The following is a 21050-nucleotide window of genomic DNA, read 5'->3' as shown; positions in this document are numbered from 1 at the left end:
CCATCTCTTCCTGGTCGGATCTGTGCCACTAGTTTGTTGGCGCCTTTACTGGAGGCTAGCAAGCTCCTGGCCAGGCAAGCGACTTGCATGTCATCCCCCAAAAGGATGGCGAGTCCCCGCGCAAGTACATACAGATATTCAGCCGTGTATAGTACACCATCGCAGATGTTCATCCCGCCGCTGTCATCAGTGCATTCCATCATAATGTATGCAACCGGAAGATGCGTGAAGAGCTGGCGATGAACAGGGTCAAGGATGTATCCGAACTTTATGTTCTGGCTGATAGATGTGCTCGGGCTGAGGAAGAAAGGAAGTACCCGGGCGAAGACGCCAGCGTGGAAACCGACTCCTTGGACGAAGACGCCGCCGCCCCGACGAAGAAGGGTCGACGCCGCAACAGGAAGCGTAAGGGCAAGACCATGCTTGCCGTCGAGGGATCCGGCAACCCCGGCACCGCCAAGAACGCCAAGGCAGACGACCCCGACAAGGAGGTTGCTGGGTGCGCCGCCTGCCGGGCCTTGGCGGCTGCCGACAAGCTAGGAAACTCCGACAAGCAGTACTGCAAGATCCATCGCACCAAGGGCCATGACCTCCAGAACTGCCGACAAGTTGAGCTGCTTGCAGAAAAGAAGAAAGCTGAATATGAAGGGAGGGATAAGGAGAAAGGTCAGAATGGTGTTGAGGGGTCTGGCAAGAAGCGTGGCGGCTAAGGGGGCCACCGCGGCAAAGATGGTCGACAAGAGAGGTCCGCTCGGGGCCGCAACAAGAAGGAGGAAGATGATGATCATGATGAGGACGACGAGGCCGCCGAGCATGAGTTCGAGAAAGCTACAAAGGCTATGTGCATCGTCGGTGGTGCCTCGTTGCACACCTCTCACCACCAACTGAAGCGGTGGGAGCGTTAGGTCACTGCGGCGGAGCCATCGTTCGATGCCCAAAAGCCCATGAAGTGGTCCAGCATGCCTATCATTCTTGACGCCGAGGAACACCCTGATCGCACAACTGCGGTTGGGTGTTTGCCGCTGTTGGTTTTACCAACAATACGCAACCTCAAGGTGACGAAAGTGCTGGTTGATGGTGGGGCCGGTCTAAACTTGATCTCGCCCGCAGTGATCAAGAGGCTGCAGATTCCTGATAAGGATCTTGAGGAGACGGGCACGTTTCAAGGGGTTAACCCGAGAAGGAGTCAGCCAAGGACAAATCGCGCTGCCCGTTACGTTTGGGGGTGAGTTGAACTATAGGGCGGAGAATATCGTTTTTGATGTCGCCGAGATCCCCTTGCCCTACAATGGGATCCTTGGCCGCCCAACGCTGGCCAAGTTCATGGCAGTGTCACACTACGCCTACAACACGTTAAAGATGCCGGGGCCGCTGACCATCATCACCGTCCCCTCTGACAAGAAAGACGCGGTCATCTGCGCCGACCAACTCTACCGAGAGGAAGTTGCAGCAACTGCCGTCAAAGTACTTGCTCCTGCCACTGAAGCACCGGGAAGGAAGAAAGCCGACAAGGCCTCTGCCGGCAAGACCCCGTCCGGCGAGACCTTTCCTGGCAAGACCTCTTGCACCCACTCCGGCAAGCGCGCCTCTTTGGGGTTCTGCGCTCCCGTCGAGGACGTGCCAGAGAGTGATACATCTCCATCGTATCTACTTTTCCAAACACTTTTGCCCTTGTTTTGGACTCTAACTTGTATGATTTGAATGGAACTAACCCGGACTGACGATGTTTTCAGCAGAATTGCCATGGTGTTGTTTTATGTGCAGAAAACAAAAGTTCTCGGAATGAACTGAAACTCCACGGAATATCTTAGAATAAATAATAAAAAATCCTCGCCAAAGATGAAGACCAGGGGGCCCACACCCTGTCCACGAGGGTGGGGGGCGCGCCCCCCTACCTCGTGGGCCCCATGGTGGCCCTCTGACGCCAACTCCAACTCCATATATTGGCTTTCGAGGAGAAAAAAATCAGAGAGAAAGTTTCATCGCGTTTTATGATACGGAGCCGCCGCCAAGCCCTAATCTCTCTCGGGAGGGCTGATCTGGAGTCCGTTCGGGGCTCCGGAGAGGGGGATTCGTCGCCATCGTCATCATCAACCATCCTCCATCACCAATTTCATGATGCTCACCGCCGTGCGTGAGTAATTCCGTCGTAGGCTTGCTGGACAGTGATGGGTTGGATGAGATTTATCATGTAATCGAGTTAGTTTTGTTAGGGTTTGATCCCTAGTATCCACTATGTTCTAAGATTGATGTTGCTATGACTTTGCTATGCTTAATGCTTGTCACTAGGGCCCGATTGCCATGATTTCAGATCTGAACCTATTATGTTTTCATGAATATATGTGAGTTCTAGATCCTATCTTGCCAGTCTATAGTCACCTACTATGTGTTATGATCCGGCAACCCCGAAGTGACAATAATCGGGACCACTCCCGGTGATGACCACAGTTTGAGGAATTCATGTATTCACTATGTGTTAATGCTTTGTTCCGGTTCTCTATTAAAAGGAGGCCTTAATATCCCTTAGTTTCCAATAGGACCCCGGTGCCACGGGAGGGTAGGACAAAAGATTTCATGCAAGTTCTTTTCCATAAGCACGTATGACTATTTCGGAATACATGCCTACATTATATTGATGAACTGGAGCTAGTTCTGTGTCACCCTATGTTACGAGTTTTCCATATACTGGTTTACGCTTATTTACTTTTCTGTTGCTACTGTTACAATCACTACAAAAATACCAAAAACATTACTTTTGCTGTCTTTACTTTGTTACCATTATCACCACTATCATGTTACTTCGCTGCAGATACTAAGTTTCCAGGTGTGGTTGAATTGACAACTCAGCTGCTAATACTTGAGAATATTCTTTGGCTCCCCTTGTGTCGAATCAACAAATTTGGGTTGAATACTCTACCCTCGAAAACTGTTGCGAGCCCCTATACTTGTGGGTTATCAGAGAGCTCCACCGGCAAGAGCAAGAAATCCAAGGCAGCACCACCAGAGACCAATAAGGTGCCCATCAAGGAGGACGACACAGGCGAGGCTTTTACTATAAGCTCCACCCTCGACAGCAAATAGGAAAGCGCGCTCGTCGCCTTCCTACGGGCGAATGTCGATGTGTTTGCATGGCAAGCATCCGACATCCCCGGCGTTCCCAGGGAGTTGATTGAGAACCATCTTGCTGTCTTCCCTCATGCGCGTCCCGTCAAGCAAAAGCTCAGGAAGCAAGCTTTGGAGCGACAAGAGTTCATCATCAAAGAGATCAGGAAGTTGTAGGCAACGGTCTTGGTCAGAGGAGTGCTCCACCTCACATATACAAAGTAGGGGCCTTCTGTACCCCTTTACTTGTGCATGTGCAGTCGTAGCCACACCTGCGACCGCGCTTGGTAGGGCAGAAGAGGGCGCGAAGACACAAGGCTACCAGAGTAGCACCCAAGCCAGAGGCGCAAGGAGCAAAGGGACAAGACGGGCTTCCCCCAGCAAGATCCTTGCTGGGGCGGCCTATGTGGCCCCGGCAAGAGCCTTGCCGCGGCAACTTGCCCAACGCCAGCAAGGTCGGCACCCTAGAGCCTAGGAGTTCCGACACCATCAACAAACATTGGGACCAAGGCTCGGGAGGCCCCTGTGTGGTGGCATGCAGATCTTTGTGATGAACAGAGGCCTGTAAGACTGCGTAAGAACCAGAAGACGAAGGCCCCCGGCAAGATCCTTGCCGGGGACGACCACAGAAACCCGGCGAGACCCTTGTCGGGATATCTCCAGGGCCACAGCCAGGCCCACGCCTACCAAGGCCCCGCTGCCCCATGGCCGTTTCGACGCAGCAGCCAACCTGCCAACTAGTCGCACAACTACATGGCAACATGCAGCTTCTAGGCCAACTAGGCAAGCACCTGCGTGGTGGCATGCAGATCTTCGTGAAGACCCTGCCACCGCACCAGCGCAGCAGCTAGCTAGCCAGCGTGGCGCTGCATGCCTCATCAGCTTGGACGCATGTCGAAGCAAGGCGAGGCGGCGACAGACGAGATGAGCTTCCTTGTCGTCCCCAATAAAGCAAGGGGGAATGTTGACAACGCATTAAATGTGTTTTGTCCCACGATGTCAGGGATAGACTTGTACATTGTAGACACTTTCTGCCTCCTGAGTGACAGTGTGGCAGCCCCTTTGACTTATAAAAGGAGGCCCGAGGCGTACTGAGGGAGGATTCAGACTTTTTGGACCCTGCACGCCTTGTAGCTGGGCCAAGAACACCAGATAAACACACCAAAGTAGGACTAGGGTATTATGCATCGTTGCCTCCCGAAACTGGATAAAAATTCCCCTATGTTGATCTTCTAATCCCGCTCTTGCCATAGCCCCGTGCCCTATCAACAGTAGTAGGGATTCCCCATGATTCCATAGGTGTCGTTTCCCCGACGGAGAGGAGATGGTGCTGGTGAATATGTTGATGAAGATTGACGCTACCTCGATGAGAGGATCGTTGGTGATGACGATGGCTTCGATTTCCCCTCCCGGAGGGAGGTTTCCTCGGCAGAATAGCTCTGCCGAAGCCCTATATTGCTTTTGCCCAGGTTACGCCTCAAGACGGTGGCGCTTCATGCCAAAAGCTTCCTTATGATTCTTTCCAGGTCAAAACCCTCCATTTAGCGGAATATGGGCACTCTATGATGGCCAGGGGGCCCACAAGCCCTGGGGGCACATCTTGGTGGGTAGGGCGCGCCCCTCAGTCTTTAGGCCACCTGGTGGGTCCCCTTCTGTATTTTCTTCACCCAATAGTATTTATATATTCCAAAATAATTCTCTGTAAAATTTCAGGACTTTTAGAGTTGTGCAGAATAGGTATCTCAGATTTGCTCCTTTCCGGTCTAGAACCCAGGTGCCGACATTCTCCCTCTTCATGTAAATCTTGTAAAATAAGAGAGAAAATGCATAAGTATTGTACCAAAAAGGGAAATGACAGTCCATAATGCAATAAATATCAACATAAAAGCACAGTGCAAAATGGATGTATCAACTCCCCCAAGTTTAGACCTTGCTTGTCCTCAAGCGAAAGCCGAAATCGATAGTCATGTCCACATGTTTAGAGATTGAGGTGTCCATAAAATAAAATACGAACATGAGGGCTTCACGGTCATCTTTAGAAGAGCATCATATTTTCATATAATTTCTTTTGCTAAACTGAATTCGTTCACAAGATAAAGTATGAATCAAAAGCTTTATTGAAATCTAACAAACTATGATCTCTGTCATTGAAGCAATTGCAATTTATCATAATATCGGAAAGGGTCAATGTAAGAGCTTTTATGTAGCAAGTCCACATACTAAACCATCTTCTAGTCGTAATTGCTAACACTCACGCGATACTTATGAGATCGAAGCCTTGACCGGACACAGAGAAAGATAGTGGCTTATAGTTTCACCTCCCAACCTTTTACTTCAAGGGTAATGTCAACAATAATATTTTATGATCGCCTACATCTCAGTGGATATGTATGTCTAGATCTTTCCCCAATATATAGTGCTTGCTTAAAAGAAAAGTGTAAAAAGGAAGGGTGAAGATCACCATAACTCTTGTATAGAGGTAGAAAGTAAAATAAAAGATATGCCCTTTGCAGAGGGAAGCACATGTTGTCATGCGCTTTTATGGTTGGATGCACAAAATATTAATGCAAAAGAACATCACTTTATATTGCCGCTTATGATAAAGAACTTTATTATGCAATCCATCGCTTTTATTTCTTCCATATCCCAAGTTCGTATAAAGCTTATTTTCCTCACACTAATAGATTTTACATATTTAAAGAGCAATTTTTATTGCTTGCACCGATGACAACTTACTTGAGGGATCTTACTCAATCCATAGGTAGGTATGGTGGAATGCAAAACTGGGTTTACGGTTATGAATGCACAAGTAGTATCTCTACTTGGTGCGGAATTTTTTGGCTAGCATAGGAGGACAAGCAAGCTCAACATGCTGGAGGATCCATGACAATATAACTTTATTCAGATATAAGAAAACTTAACCATTATGTTGTCTTGCTTGTCCAACATCAACCTTTCAGCATATAATATTTTAATGAGTGTTCACAATCACAAAAGATGCCCAAGATAGTGTATTTATATGTGAGGCCTCTCTTTCTTTATTACTTCCTGTTAATTGCAACAATGACCAACAGTATGTTTGTCAATCCTCAACAAATTTTATTCATCATACTCTTTACATGTGAAGCCATCACTCTCCAAAAGATCATTATATAATCGTTTTACTTGTTTTATTCTTTTTATTTCTACGATCAAGGAAAGAAACCAAAGCCATCAACTCAAAACTACTCTTTATTATATAACTCTCGGACTCGATTACATAGAGGGAACACAAAGCGAACAACTACATCATACTAAAACTCTTATTGTACTAGATCAAGATATAACCAAAAGGATCAAACTAAGATAAACGATAAAGGTGAAGACCTGATGGTGATACGATACTGGGGCACCTCACCCAAGCTTGGCACAAGCCAAGGGGAGTTCCCGTACCCATGTACTCAAGTCTCCTTCTTCGGAGCTGGTGGTGCAATGTTTTTGTCAATAATGCCCTTTAGAATGCGATTCTCCTCTTCAAGCATTTGATTTTGCTTCCCGAGGTCCATATTTTCCTTGTGGAGTTTTCCTATGACAGTTAGAGCACTGTCCAACCATGTATGCATCCTAGCTGAGGGGGGGGGGGAAGCAACACTCATTTTCATGTTATTATAAGAGATAAACTTTGCACCGGAGGGTTTGACTGAATCAGGCAAGACTGAGCTCGTGAATTCCTCGTGCCAGCCATCAGGTCGCGGAAGGGAACTGACTTCTTGATCCTCCTCCATAGCGTCCACTCTTTTTAGATCAGCTTCCATCTCTTCCTCCGTTGACCACCCAAAGGGTTCAGCTTCGTTGTATGCTCTTGGGTCCGACATAGGGTTAGATACATGACTCTCCTGGACCGACTCTTGCGAACACATCTTGCTCTCAATCTAGTATAGAAATAGCTCGAAAGAAGAACAGAAGAGATTGTCGTGATACGGTGGTTAAAACCTTTGGGAGACTATATAATGAATTTTTACCGTGCAAAACAAGTAATCTGGGAGAAAATGGAGTTCGGCTGGCACACGAGGTGGCCACAAGCCTGGGTGGCGCGCCCAAGGGGGGTAGGTCATGCCCCCACGGCTTGTCGCCTCCTCGTGTACTGTTCGGACTACTTCTTATTTTCCTAATTTTTTAAATATGCCAAAACAGAGAAAAATTGCTGTTGGGAAACTTTTGGAGTCGGTTTACTTACCGTATCACATACCTATTCCCTTTTGGAGTTATGAGCGTTCTGGTAGGTTTCCCTAATGTACTCGTCCCTGTTATGGTATTAATAATATTGGTTTCAATATTTATGGGAGTACCTAAGATGTAATGTTTGATTCTTTGGCCATTCACCACCTTCAGGTTATTGCCCTCGGCATTGTTGATCTTGATGGCGCCGGAGCGGTAAACTTCTTTGATAATGTAAGGACCTTCCCATTTAGAGAGAAGTTTTCCTACAAAAAATCTTAAACGAGAGTTCTATAGAAAGACATGGTCACCTACATTAAATTCCTGCTTTTGTATCCTTTTGTCATGCCATCTTCTAACTTTTTCTTTAAAAAACATGGCATTCTCATAGGCTTGGGTTCTCCATTCATCAACAGAGCCGATGTCAAACAACCTCTTCTCATCGGCAAGTTTAAAATCATAGTTGAGCTCTTTGATTTCCCAATAAGCTTTATGTTCCAGCGCAAGAAGTAAGTGACATGCTTACGCATAAACCATTTTATATGGAGACATACCCAGGGGGTCTTTGTAAGTAGTTCTATAAGCACATAATGCATCATCAAGTTTCTTAGACGAATTCTTCCTAGATCTATTAACAGTCTTTTGCAAGATCAATTTTATTTCTCTGTTACTTAATTCTACTTGACCACTAGACTGAGGATGATATGGAGAGGCAATTTTATGGTTAACATCACATTTAGCAAGCAATTTACGGAAAGCACCATGAATAAAATGTGAGCCACCATCAGTCATTTAATATCTAGGGACTCCAGACCTTGGGAAAATGACTTCTTTAAGCATTTTAATAGAAGTGTTGTGATCAGCACTAATACCTAGAATAGCTTCTACCCACTTAGTAACATAATGAACATCAAGTAAAATACGATTATACCCATTAGAGGATGGAAAATGTCCCATATAATCAAATCTGCAAACATCTAATGGTTCAATAACAAGTGAATAATTCGTAGGCATTTCCCGACGTCTACTGGTATTACCAATTCTTTGACATTCATCACAAGACAAGACAAACTTACGGGAATCCTTGAAGATAGTAGGCCAATGAAAACAAGATTGTAATACCTTGTGTGCAGTTCTGTCTCCAGCATGGTGTCCTCCATAGGCCTCGGAGTGACACTTGCGTAGGATCTATTCCTGTTCATGCTCAGGTACACAACGTCTAATAACACCATCTACTCTTTCATTATAAAGGTGTGGGTCATCCCAGAAGTAATGTCTTAATTAAATCATAGAATTTATTTTTTATATTTTTGGTGTGTGAAACTAGGTGGTATAAATTTTGCAACAATATAATTATCATAGTTTGCATACCATAGAGTACTACGAGAAGCATTTAAGACAACTAATTGTTCTTCAGGAAAACTATCATCAATAGGCAGTGGGTCATCAGGAATATTTTCTAACCGAGACAAGTTGTCTGCTATGGGGTTCTCAGATCCTTTCCTATCAATAATATGTAAATCAAATTCTTGTAACAAGAGAACCCACCTAATAAGTCTTGGTTTATCATCTTTCTTTTCCATAAGATACTTAATAACAACATGATCAGTGTGAACAGTTACTTTGGAATCAACAATATAAGGTACGAATTTAGCACAAGCAAACACAACTGCTAAAAATTATTTTTCATTAGTGGCATAATTTCTTTGAGCAATGTCTAGAGTTTTACTAGCATAATGTATAACATTTAATTTCTGATGAAATTCCTATTTCAATCGGTTATAGTTCCAAGCTCCAATATCATCACATAGCCTATACCATGTCAATAGCTTTCCCTTCAAAGATAAAGGGAAGACCTTCTTCTTGACTTCATCCTCGGGCAAACCTTCAAGCTTAAATAATCCACAAACTTCATCTACATAGATTACATGCATATCAGGATGTAATGTTCCATATCCTGCATAAGGATTAGCTAGCAGTTTCTCTATCATACCCAAAGGAATTTCATAATAAATATTTTCAGTAGGTTCAGTAGGTTGAGGAGCAACTTCTTGCTCTTCCGGTCAAGGTGAAGATACACCGAACAAGCCCCACAAAGGATAATTTTCCATAGTGACAAGTAACAGTAAATTTCAGCACGTAATATAATTTTTTTCCATATGAAATTCCACTCACCAAAGGCGCTTCACTCCTCGGCAAAGGTGATAGAAAAGAGTCTTGATGATCCACAAGTATAGGGAACAACCGTAGTCCTTTCGATAAGTAAGAGTGTCGAACCCAACGTGGAGCAGAAGGAAATGACAAGCAACTTGGTGCCCAGAGCCAGCAGGTTGGTTCCTGGAGCGGCTCAGGAAACTCACCACTATGAGGAGGGCACCCACGATGTGGAGGCCTCACCCTCTTCCAAGTCCAAGGAGCAAGTCGCCCCCTTCCAACAACGTATTCTCTGCAGGCACTGAAATTATCTGTAATAGATAGTTTTGTGTTAAGAAAATTTGTAACGGCTAACAAGTAACAAGTGTAGGAAAGGTGCAACAAGCTGGCCCAATACTTTTTGTAACAAAGGATAATCCTAGACGAACTCTTATATAAAGTAAAGCACTCCCGAGGACACCTGGGAATTATTTTCAAGTTAGTTTTCATCATGCTCATATGACTCGCGTTCATTACTTTGATAATTTGATATGTGGGTGGACCGGTGCTTGGGTGCTTTCCTTACTTTGAAAAGTCTCACACTTATGATTAACCCCTCGAGCAAGCATCTGCAACTACGAAAGAAGAATTAAGATAAATCTCACCATAGCATGAAACATGTGGTTCCAAATCAACCCCTTATGAAGCAACACATAAACTAGGGTTTAAGCTGCTCTCATTCTAGCAACCGATCATCTACTTATTACTTCCCAATGCCTTCCCATAGGCCCAAATCATGGTGAAGTGTCATGTAGTCAACGTTCACGTAACACCACTAGAGAAAATACAACATACATCTCATCAAAATATAGAATGAATGCCAAATTCACATGATTACTTATAACAAGACTTCTCCCGTGTCCTCATGAATAAAAGTAACTACTCACATAGCGTATTCATGTTCAAGATCAGAGGTGTGATAAATATCATTAAGGATCTGTACATATGATCTTGCACCAAATAAACCAACTAGTATTAACTACAAGGAGTAATCAAGACTACTAGCAACCCACAGGTACCAATATGAGGTTTTGGGGCAAAGATTGAATACAAGAGATGAAGTAGGTTTTGAGAGGAGATGGTGTTGGTGAAGATTTTGATGAAGATCGACCCTCCCTCGATGAAAGTACATTGGTGATGAAGATGGCTTCGATTTCCCCCTCCCAGAGGGAAGTTTCCCTGGCAGAATAGCTCCGCCGGAGCCCTAGATTGCTTCTGCCCAGGTTCCGCCTTGAGACGGTGGGGCTTCGTCCCGAAAGCTTCCTTATGATTTTTTCTAGGTCCAAACCCTCTATATAGCAGAAGATGGGCACCTGACGATCACAAGGGGGCCCACAAGACCTGGGGGCTTGGGCTCGCCCTCAGGCTTGTGGCCACCTGGTGAGTCCCCTTCTGTATTTTCTTTTCCCAATATTTTTTATATATTCCAAATAATTCTATGTAAAATTTCAGGACTTTTGGAGGTTTGCAGAATAGGTATCTCAGATTTGCTCCTTTCTGGTCCAGAATTGCACCTACCGACATTCTCCCTCTTCATGTAAACCTTGTAAAATAAGAGAGAAAAGGCATAAGTATTGTACCAAAATGTAAAATAATAGTCCATAATGCAATAAATATAAACATAAAAGCATGATGAAAATGGACGTATCAGTGGTGCTCAGTTAATGTTTGGTTCATTTGTTGTGGTGTTTAGTTAACTATTTTCTTCAATTCTGCAATGCGATGTTTAATTATTTTAGTGCAATTTTGTATTATTTTCCGTCTGAGAAATAAATCAAATTTGGCTATACTACATACATGAGAAAAAAATACAATTTTTATATTTCCAAGTTATTAAGGATGCTTGGTTTGGTTAACTGTCTGACTTTCTAGAATGTTATATTGTGCAATGTGGTGCTTAGTTAATGTTTGGTTCATTTGTTCTGATGTTTAGTTATCTATTTGGTTCAATTCTGCAATGCGATGTTTAATTGTTGTGGGTACAATTTAGTATTGTTATGTATAACAATCGCACAGGACTCCCTCTAGAAAACTATTTGCGTTACGCCACCTTGCACAAAAGTTTTCCAAATAAAAAGTGTGTGTGATGGACAACCTATGCCACACAGTTTCTTCTAGGCACCGTGCGTGATGCATTCAATAACGAATATGATAAAATTGTTAACATGTGATAACCCACAAGCATAGGGGATCGCAACAGTTTTCGAGGGTAGAGTATTCAACCCAAATTTATTGATTCGACATAAGGGGAGCTAAAGAATATTCTCAAGTATTAGCAGCTGAATTGTCCGTTCAACAACACATGGAAACTTAATATCTACTGCAAAGTATTTAGTAGCAAAGTAATATGATAGTAGTGGTAACGGTAGCAAAAGTAATATTTTTGGTTTTATAGTAATTGTAACAATAGCAACGGAAAAGTAAATGAGCGTAGAACAATATATGAAAACCTTGTAGGCAATGGATTAGTGATGGATAATTATGTGGGATGCGATTCCTCATGCAATAGTTATAACCTAGGGTGACACAGGACTAGCTCCAGTTCATCATGTAATGTAGGCATGTATTCCGAATATAGTCATATGTGCTTATGGAAAAGAACTTGCATGACATCTTTTGTCCTACCCTCCCGTGGCAGTGGGGTCCTATTGGAAACTAAGGGATATTAAGGCCACCTTTTAATAGAGTATCGGACCAAAGCATTAACACATAGTGAATACATGAACTCTTCAAACTACGGTCATCACCCGTAAGTATCCCGATTATTGTCACTTTGGGGTTAATGGATCATAACACATAATAGGTGACTGTTGACTTGCAGGATAGGATCAAGAACTCACATATATGCATGAAAACATAATAGGTGACTATTGACTTGCAAGATAGGATCAAGAACTCACATATATGCATGAAAACATAATAGGTTCAGATCTGAAATCATGGCACTCGAGCCCTAGTGACAAGCATTAAGCATAGCAAAGTCATAGAAACATCAATCTCAGAACATAATGGATACTAGGGATCAAACCTTAACAAAACTAACTCGATTACATGATAAATCTCACCCAACCCATCACCGTCCAGCAAGCCTACGATGGAATTACTCACGCACGGCGGTGAGCATCATGAAATTGGTGATGGAGGAAGGTTGATGATGATGCTGGCGACGGATTCCCCTCTCCGGAGCCCTGAACGGACTCCAGATCAGCCCTCCCGAGAGAGATTAGGGCTTGGCGGTGGCTCCGTATCGTAAAACGCGATGAATCCTTCTCTCTAATTTTTCTCCCCGAAAGTGAATATATGGAGTCAAGGTGGACATCGGTGGAGCATCAGGGGGCCCACGAGGCAGGGGGCGCGCCCGGGGGGTAGGTGGACCCCCACCCTCATGGACAGGGTGTGGGCCCCCTAACATGGATTCTTCTTCTAGTATTTTTTATATATTCCAAAAATAATCTTCGTTGATTTTCAGGTCATTTCTAGAACTTTTATTTCTGCACAAAAAAACATCATGGTAATTCTACTGAAAACAGCGTCAGTCCGGGTTAGTTCCATTGAAATCATGCAAGCTAGAGTCCAAAACAAGGGCAAAAGTGTTTGGAAAAGTAGATACGATGGAGACGTATCAACTCCCCCAAGCTTAAACCTTTGCTTGTCCTCAATGTAAACTTAATGTAAACTAATAGTAATACATGCAAATGACAGTGGTGCTCTCCAGTGCTTTTTAATAAGAGGATGATGACTCAACATAAAAGTAAATGGATAGGCCCTTCGCAGAGGGAAGCAGTGATTTGTAGAGGTGCCAGAGCTCGATTTTGAAATAGAGATGAATAATATTTTGAGCGGTCTACTTTCATTGTCAACATAACAACCGAGAGATCTCGATATCTTCCATGCTACACACATTATAGGCGGTTCCCAAGCAGAATGGTAAAGTTTATACTCCCCCACCACCAACAAGCATCAATCCATGGCTTGCCCGAAACAACGGGTGCCTCCAACTAACAACAATCCTGGGGGAGTTTTGTTTGCAATTATTTTGATTTGATTTGAGCATGGGACTAGGCATCCCGGTGACCAGCCATTTTCTCGTGAATGAGGAGCGGAGTCCACTCATCTTGAGAATAACCCGCCTATCATGGAAGATACATACAACCCTTGTTGATACATGAGCTATTCGAGCAGAAGGTTTAGAGTTTGGCACATACAAATTTACTTGGAATGGCAGGTAGATACTGTATATAGGAAGGTATGGTGGACTCATATGGAATAACTTTGGGGTTTATGGAATTGGATGCACAAGCTGTATTCCCACTTAGTACAAGTGAAGGCTAGAAAGAGATTGGGAAGCAACCAGCTAGAGAGCGACAACAGTCATGAACATGCATTAAAATTAATCAACACCGAATGCAAGCATGAGTAGGATATAATTCATGATGAACATAAATATCGTAGAGGCTATGTTGATTTTGTTTCAACTACATGCGTGAACATGTGCCAAGTCAAGCCACTTGAATCGTTCAAAGGAGGATACTACCCCATTAATCAACTACTAGCATTATAAACTCCTAGCTAATTAAGCAAGGCATAAGAAACTATAATCTCTAATTGACATTGCAAACATGTTTCATTAATAATAGGTTGAATCAGGAATGATGGACTAATCATATTTACAAAAACAAGAGAGGTCGAGTTCATGCCAGCTTTTCTCATCTCAATCAATTCATCATATAATCATCATTATTGCCTTTCACTTGCACGACCGAACGGTGTGGACAATAATAATAGTGCACGTGCATTGGACTAAGCTGTAATCTGCAAGCATTCAATTCATGGGAGAAGATAAGGTAATATGGGCTCTTTGTTAGATCAACAATAATGCATATGAGAGCCACTCAACATTTCAATTATGGTCTTCTCCTCTCGAACTCCAAAGGAAGGAAATAAAACAAAACTATTTACACGAGAAAGCTCCCAACAAGCAAAAGAAGAACGAGAAATCTTTTTGGGTTTTATTTTTAATTACTACCACTACAGGCATGAGAAGTAAACTAACTAAAAGCTACAACTAAATTTTTTTGGTTTTTCTTAAGGTTTTTCGGACACACAGGAAGAAAGCGAGAAAATGGAAATAAACTAGCATGGATGATACAATGAAAAGTATGAGCATCGACAACTGGCATGTGTGTGTGAACATGAATGTAATGTCGGTGAGAAATACATACTCCCCCAAGCTTAGGCTTTTGGCCTAGGTTGGTCTATGCCCATGGATGGCCTGGTGGGTATCCGAAGTTGAAGCTGGGGTCGTACTGAGATGCATCAGCTACTGCCTAAAGAGCTACAGCTTGGAGGCGGGCTGCCTCCGTCCTCCTCTCGTACTCATCTGCCTCCTACCTGGTTATAACATATTTCCTTTTTGCCTGAAAGTCAAAGAAAGCAGGAGCAGGGAGAGCGACTTGATAGGTTCGTCGTTTGTCAAAGATTAGTCGGTACTGGAGGGACTGATTGTTTCTCTCAATGAATTGATGATGAACCATAGCATCATAATCTAAATAAGCAGGAGGCAACTCAATATCATATCCATGTATGGGTATCTCAAGAAAATTAGCTAAACGGTTTGCCTAAATTCCACCAAAGAAATCTCCATTAATTTTGTTATTATGCAACCTACGTGCAACAATGGCCCCCAAGTTTTACTGTCTATCTCCTAATACAGCACTTTTGAGAATACTAAGATCTGGAACACACATGTGACATGCCTCATCCTTACCATTTATGCATCTACCTATAAAGAGAGCAAAATAATGTATAGCAGAAAATGAATGCTCCCTATGGTAGCTTGCATGATTTCCCTATATTCCCCCACAGTGATACTAGCAAGAAAATCCTTATATTCGGATTTACGAGGTTCATTAACATTACCCCACTGTGGTAGTTTACAAGCAGTATTAAAATCTTCTAAGTCCATGGTATAAGATTTATCATAAAGATCAAACAGGATAGTTTGAGAATTGAGTGATGATGTAAATTCAAACCTTCTCACAAAGGAATCAGTGAGGTAGTAGTACTAACGACACTTATCTGCCTCGAAGCTCTCAAGATCAGCGTTACGCACATATGCGTCAAATTCCTCTTTGATTCCTGGTCGAACCATGAAGTCCTCTGACGGCCATTCACAACACCGCACTTGAGCCTCCCTTGGTAGTTCATTGTCTGGCTCGCGTATTGTGGGCTTGGGTCCTTGTTACCTTGAGGAACCACCATGGTACATTTTCCTAAACATATTTCTTCCTCTGAAAAATTTCCGAAATTTTTAGTGACTCAAAATAAAAATGAACCGAACTCAACAAAATTGATAGCAACTACTCCTACAAGTGCCTAGAGGCTATATCATGCATTAAACCACTTTTGACCACATAAATTTGACATGTAAGCTCAAGAACAGGGTCACCTAAGCAGCAAAAAATTGCAATAAATAAAGAACTAGAACAAAAACTAATTGGACCATTGGAGGAGTCACATACCAAAGAACAATCCCCCAAAGTAGTTTTGTGAGAGGAGCTTTGAGCAAGGAGATCGAAAATGGCAGCAAGAAGAGCTAGAACATGGGTTTGAGCTGGTGGATGATTTTTTCTGGAGCAAGACGAAGTGTGTGGGTGAAAGGATAAGTGGAGGGGACCCACGTGGGGTCCACGAGGCAGGGGGCGCGCCCAAGGGGCGTGGGCACGCCCTCCACCCTCGTGGGCACGTGGTTGCTCCCCCTGCTGTGTTCTCAGTGCAAGATATTCTCAAATATTCTAGAAAAAATCATATTTAATTTTCAGGGCATTTGGAGAACTTCTATTTTCGGGGTAGTTTTTATTGCATGGATAATTCAGAAAACAGACAGAAAATACTATTTTTACTTTATTTAATATAAATAACAGAAAGTAAAAAGAGGGTATAGAAAGTTGTGCTTTCTAACTTCATCCATCTCATGCTCATCAAAAGGAATTCACTAACAAGGTTGATCAGGTCTTGTTAACAAACTCATCTCGAATAATATGAAACTAGAGAAATCTCGAATAACACTAGGTTACCTCAACGGGGATATGCACATCTCCAACAATAAGAATATCATATCTCTTCTTGACAGTAGGAAGAGGAAATTCAAAACCTCCAATAGTGATTGTTGAAAATTTTCCAATAGAATTGATACTGTGGACTTGACGTTGTTTCCTCGGAAAGTGTACCATATACTCATTACCATTAACATGAAAAGTGACATTGCCTTTGTTGCAATCAATAACAGCCTCTACAGTATTCAAAAAGGGTCTACCAAGGATAATCGACAACCTATCGTCCTCGGGAATATCATGAATAACAAAGTCCGTTAAAATAGTAACGTTTGCAACCACAACCGGCACATCCTCACAAATACCGACAGGTATAGCAGTTGATTTATCAGCCATTTGCAAAGATATTTCAGTAGGTGTCAACTTATTCAAATCAAGTCTACGATATAAAGAGAGAGGCATAACACTAACACTGGCTCCAAGATCACATAAAGCAGTCTTAACATAGTTCCTTTTAATGGAGCATGGTATAGTTGGTACTCCTGGATCTCCAAGTTTCTTTGGTATTCCACCCTTAAAAGTATAATTAGCAAGCATGGTGGAAATTTTAGCTTTCGGTATCTTTCTCTTATTAGTAACAATCTCCTTCATATACTTAGCATAAGGATTCATTTTAAGCATATCAGTCAAACGCATACGCAAAAAGATAGGTCTAATCATTTCAGCAAAGTGCTCAAAATCCTCATCATCCTTTTTCTTGGATGGTTTAGGAGGAAAGGGCATGGGTTTCTGAACCCATGGTTCTCTTTCCTTACCGTGCTTCCTAGCAACAAAGTCTCTCTTATCATAACGTTGATTCTTTGATTATGGGTTATCAAGATCAACAACAGGTTCAATCTCTACATCATTATCATTGCTAGGTTGAGCAACAACATGAAAGTCATCATTAACATTTTCACTAGGTTCATGTTCATTAACAGTTTGTGTTTCAGCATCAGAAATAAAAATATCATTGGGATTCTCAGGTGTGTTAACAGCAGGTTCACTAGAAGCATGCAGAGTCCTATCATTTTTATTTTTATTCTTTTTAGAAGGACTAGGTGCATCAACATTAGTTCTCTGAGAATCTTGCTCAATTCTCTTAGGATGACCCTTAGGATACAGAGGTTCCTGAGTCATTTTACCACCTCTAGTCATAACTCTAACAACATTATCATTTTTCTTATTATTTAATTCACTGAGCAAATCGTTCTGAGCCTTAAGCACTTGTTCTACTTGAGTGGTAACCATAGAAGCATGTTTACTAATAAGTTTAAGTTCACCTTTAACACTAGCCATATAATCACTCAAGTTTTCAAGCATATCAGCATTGTATTTCAATTGTCTACCAACATAAGCATTGAAGTTTTATTGCTTAACCATAAAGTCATCAAACTCATCAAAGCATTGGCTAGCAAACTTAGTAAATGGGATTTTGCATTTATCGAGTCTATAGAGAGAATTTACCTTTACTACCTATGCCAGGTTATCAAGACCATGTATTTCTTCAATAGGTGGTAAATTCTTAACATCTTCAGCTTTAATACCATTTCTTTGATAGATTTCCTTGCCTCTTGCATATCTTCAGGACTGATAAATAGAATACCCCTTTTCTTCGGAGTTGGCTTAGGAGTTGGTTCAGGAAGTGTCCAATTATTTTCATTAGTCAACATATTATTCAATAGCAATTCCGCTTGGTCAACATTTCTTTCCCCGAAAACACAACCAGCACAACTATCCAGGTGGTCTCTGGAAGCATCGGTTAGTCCATTATAAAACATATCAAGTATTTCACTTTTCTTGAGAGGATGATTGGGCAAAGCATTAAGCAATCGGAGAAGCCTCCCCCAAGCTTGTGGGAGACTCTCTTCTTCAATTTGCACAAAATTATATATTTCCCTTAGAGTAGCTTGTTTCTTATGAGTGGGAAATATTTAGCAGAGAAGTAATAAATCATATCCTGGGGACTACGCACACAACCAGGATCAAGAGAACTAAACCATGTCTTAGCATCACCCCTTAATGAGAACAGAAACAACTTAAGGATAAAGTAATAGCGAGTTTTCTCATCGTGAGTGAACAGGGTGGCTATATCATTTAATTTAGTAAGATGTGCCACAACAAATTCAGATTCATAGCCATAAAAAGGATCAGATTCAACCAAAGTAATTAACTTAGGATCGAGAAAGAAATCATAATCCTTATCAGTAATAAAGATAGGTGAAGTAGCAAAAGCAGGGTCATATTTTATTCTAGCATTCAAAGACTTTTCTTTAAGCTTAGCTAATAATTTCTTAAGATGAGATCTATCATTGCAAGCAAGAAAGTGTCTAGCAGTTTCTTCATCCATAACATAACCCTCAGGCACAACAGGCAATTCATATCTAGGGGGAGAATCTTCATCATCACTTTCATCAATATTATCAGTTTCAATAATTTCATTCTCTCAAACCCTATCCAGTTGTTCATCAAGAAATTCACCTAGTGGCACAGTATTATCATGCATAGAAGTAGTTTCATCATAAGTATCATGAAAAGCATAAGTGGCATCATCAATAACATGCGACATATCAGAATGAATAGCAGGTGTAGGTGTCGCAAGTTTACTCAAAACAGAAGGTGAATCCAGTGCAGAGCTAGATGGTAGTTCCTTACCTCCCCTCATAGTTGAGGGAAAAATCTTGGTTCTTTGATCTTTCAAGTTCTTCATAGTGACCAGCAGATACAAATCCCAAGTGACTCAAAGAATAGAGCTATGCTCCTCGGCAATGGCGCCATAAAATAGTCTTGCTAACCCACAAGTATAGGGCATCGCAACAATTTTCGAGGGTAGAGAATTTAACCCAAATTTATTGATTCGACCCAAGGGGAGCCAAAGAATATTCTCAAGTATTAGCAGCTGAGTTGTCAATTCAACCACACCTGGAAACTTAATATCTGCAGCGAAGTATTTAGTAGCAAAGTAATATGATAGTAGTGGTAACGGTCGCAAAAGTAATATTTTTGATTTTATAGTAATTGTAACAATAGCAACGAAAAAGTAAATGAGCGCAGAACAATATATGAAAAGCTCGTAGGCAATGGATCAGTGATGGATAATTATGTTGGATGCGATTCCTCATGCAATAGTTATAACCTAGGGTGACACAGAACAAGCTCCAGTTCATCAATGTAATGTAGGCATGCATTTCGAATATAGTCATATGTGCTTATGGAAAAGAACTTGCATGACATCTTTTGTCCTACCCTCCCATGGCAGCGGGGTCCTATTGGAAACTAAGGGATATTAAGGCCTCCTTTAATAGAGTACCGGACCAAAGCACTAACACATAGTGAATACATGAACTCCTCAAACTACGGTAATCACCGGTAAGTATCCCGATTGTTATCACTTCGGGGTTAACGGATCATAACACATAATAGGTGACTATTGACTTTCAAGATAGGATCAAGAACTCACATATATTCATGAAAACATAATAGGTTCAGATCTGAAATCATGGCACTCGGGCCCTAGTGACAAGCATTAAGCATAGCGAGTCATAGCAACATCAATCTCAGAACATAATGGATACTAGTGATCAAACCCTAACAAAACTAACTCGATTACATGATAAATCTCATCCAACCCATCACCGTCCGTCAAGCCTACAATGGAATTACTCACGCACGGCGGTGAGCATCATGAAATTGGTGATTGAGGAAGGTTGATGATGACGATGGCGACGGATTCCCCTCTCCGGAGCCCTGAACGGACTCCAGATCAACCCTCCCGAGAGAGATTAGGGCTTGGCGATGGCTCCGTGTCGTAAAACGTGATGAATCCTTCTCTCTGCTTTTTTTCTCTTCGAAAGTGAATATATGGAGTCAAGGTGGACGTCGGTGGAGCATCAGCGAGCCCACGAGGCAGGGCGGCGCGCCCAGGCGCCCCCACCCTCGTTGATAGGGCGTGGGCCCCCTGACGTGGATTCTTCTTCCAATATTTTTTATATATTCCAAAAATAATCTCCGTTGATTTTTAGGTCATTCCGAGAACTTTTATTTCTGCACAAAAATAACACCATGGCAATTCTGCTGAAAACAGCGTCAGTCCGGGTTAGTTCCATTCAAATCATGCAAGTTAGAGTCCAAAACAAGGGCAGAAGTGTTTGGATAAGTAGATATGATGGAGACGTATCAATATCGTCTGCAATGGCGTGATGCATTCAATAACGCAAACGACAAAATTGTTAATATCGTCTACAAAGGCAATGCTATCACAAACAATTTGATGGGGAAAATTGTGTGTGATGTACGTACGAACAGAAAAGTTTATCTCGGATTCACCGTGTGGGATGTACACATAAAAGGAAATGTATTTCTCGGATTAACTATGTGGGATGTACATACGAACAGAAACGTATTTCTTGGATTGACTGTGTGGGATGTACATATGAACGGAAATGTATGTCTTGGATTCACTGTTTG

This window comes from Triticum urartu, chromosome 4A (genome assembly GCF_056163025.1).
Source record: "Triticum urartu cultivar PI428250 chromosome 4A, HENAU_Tu73, whole genome shotgun sequence".
Lineage (NCBI taxonomy): Eukaryota > Viridiplantae > Streptophyta > Magnoliopsida > Poales > Poaceae > Triticum > Triticum urartu.
Note: the sequence above shows the minus strand (reverse complement) of the source record.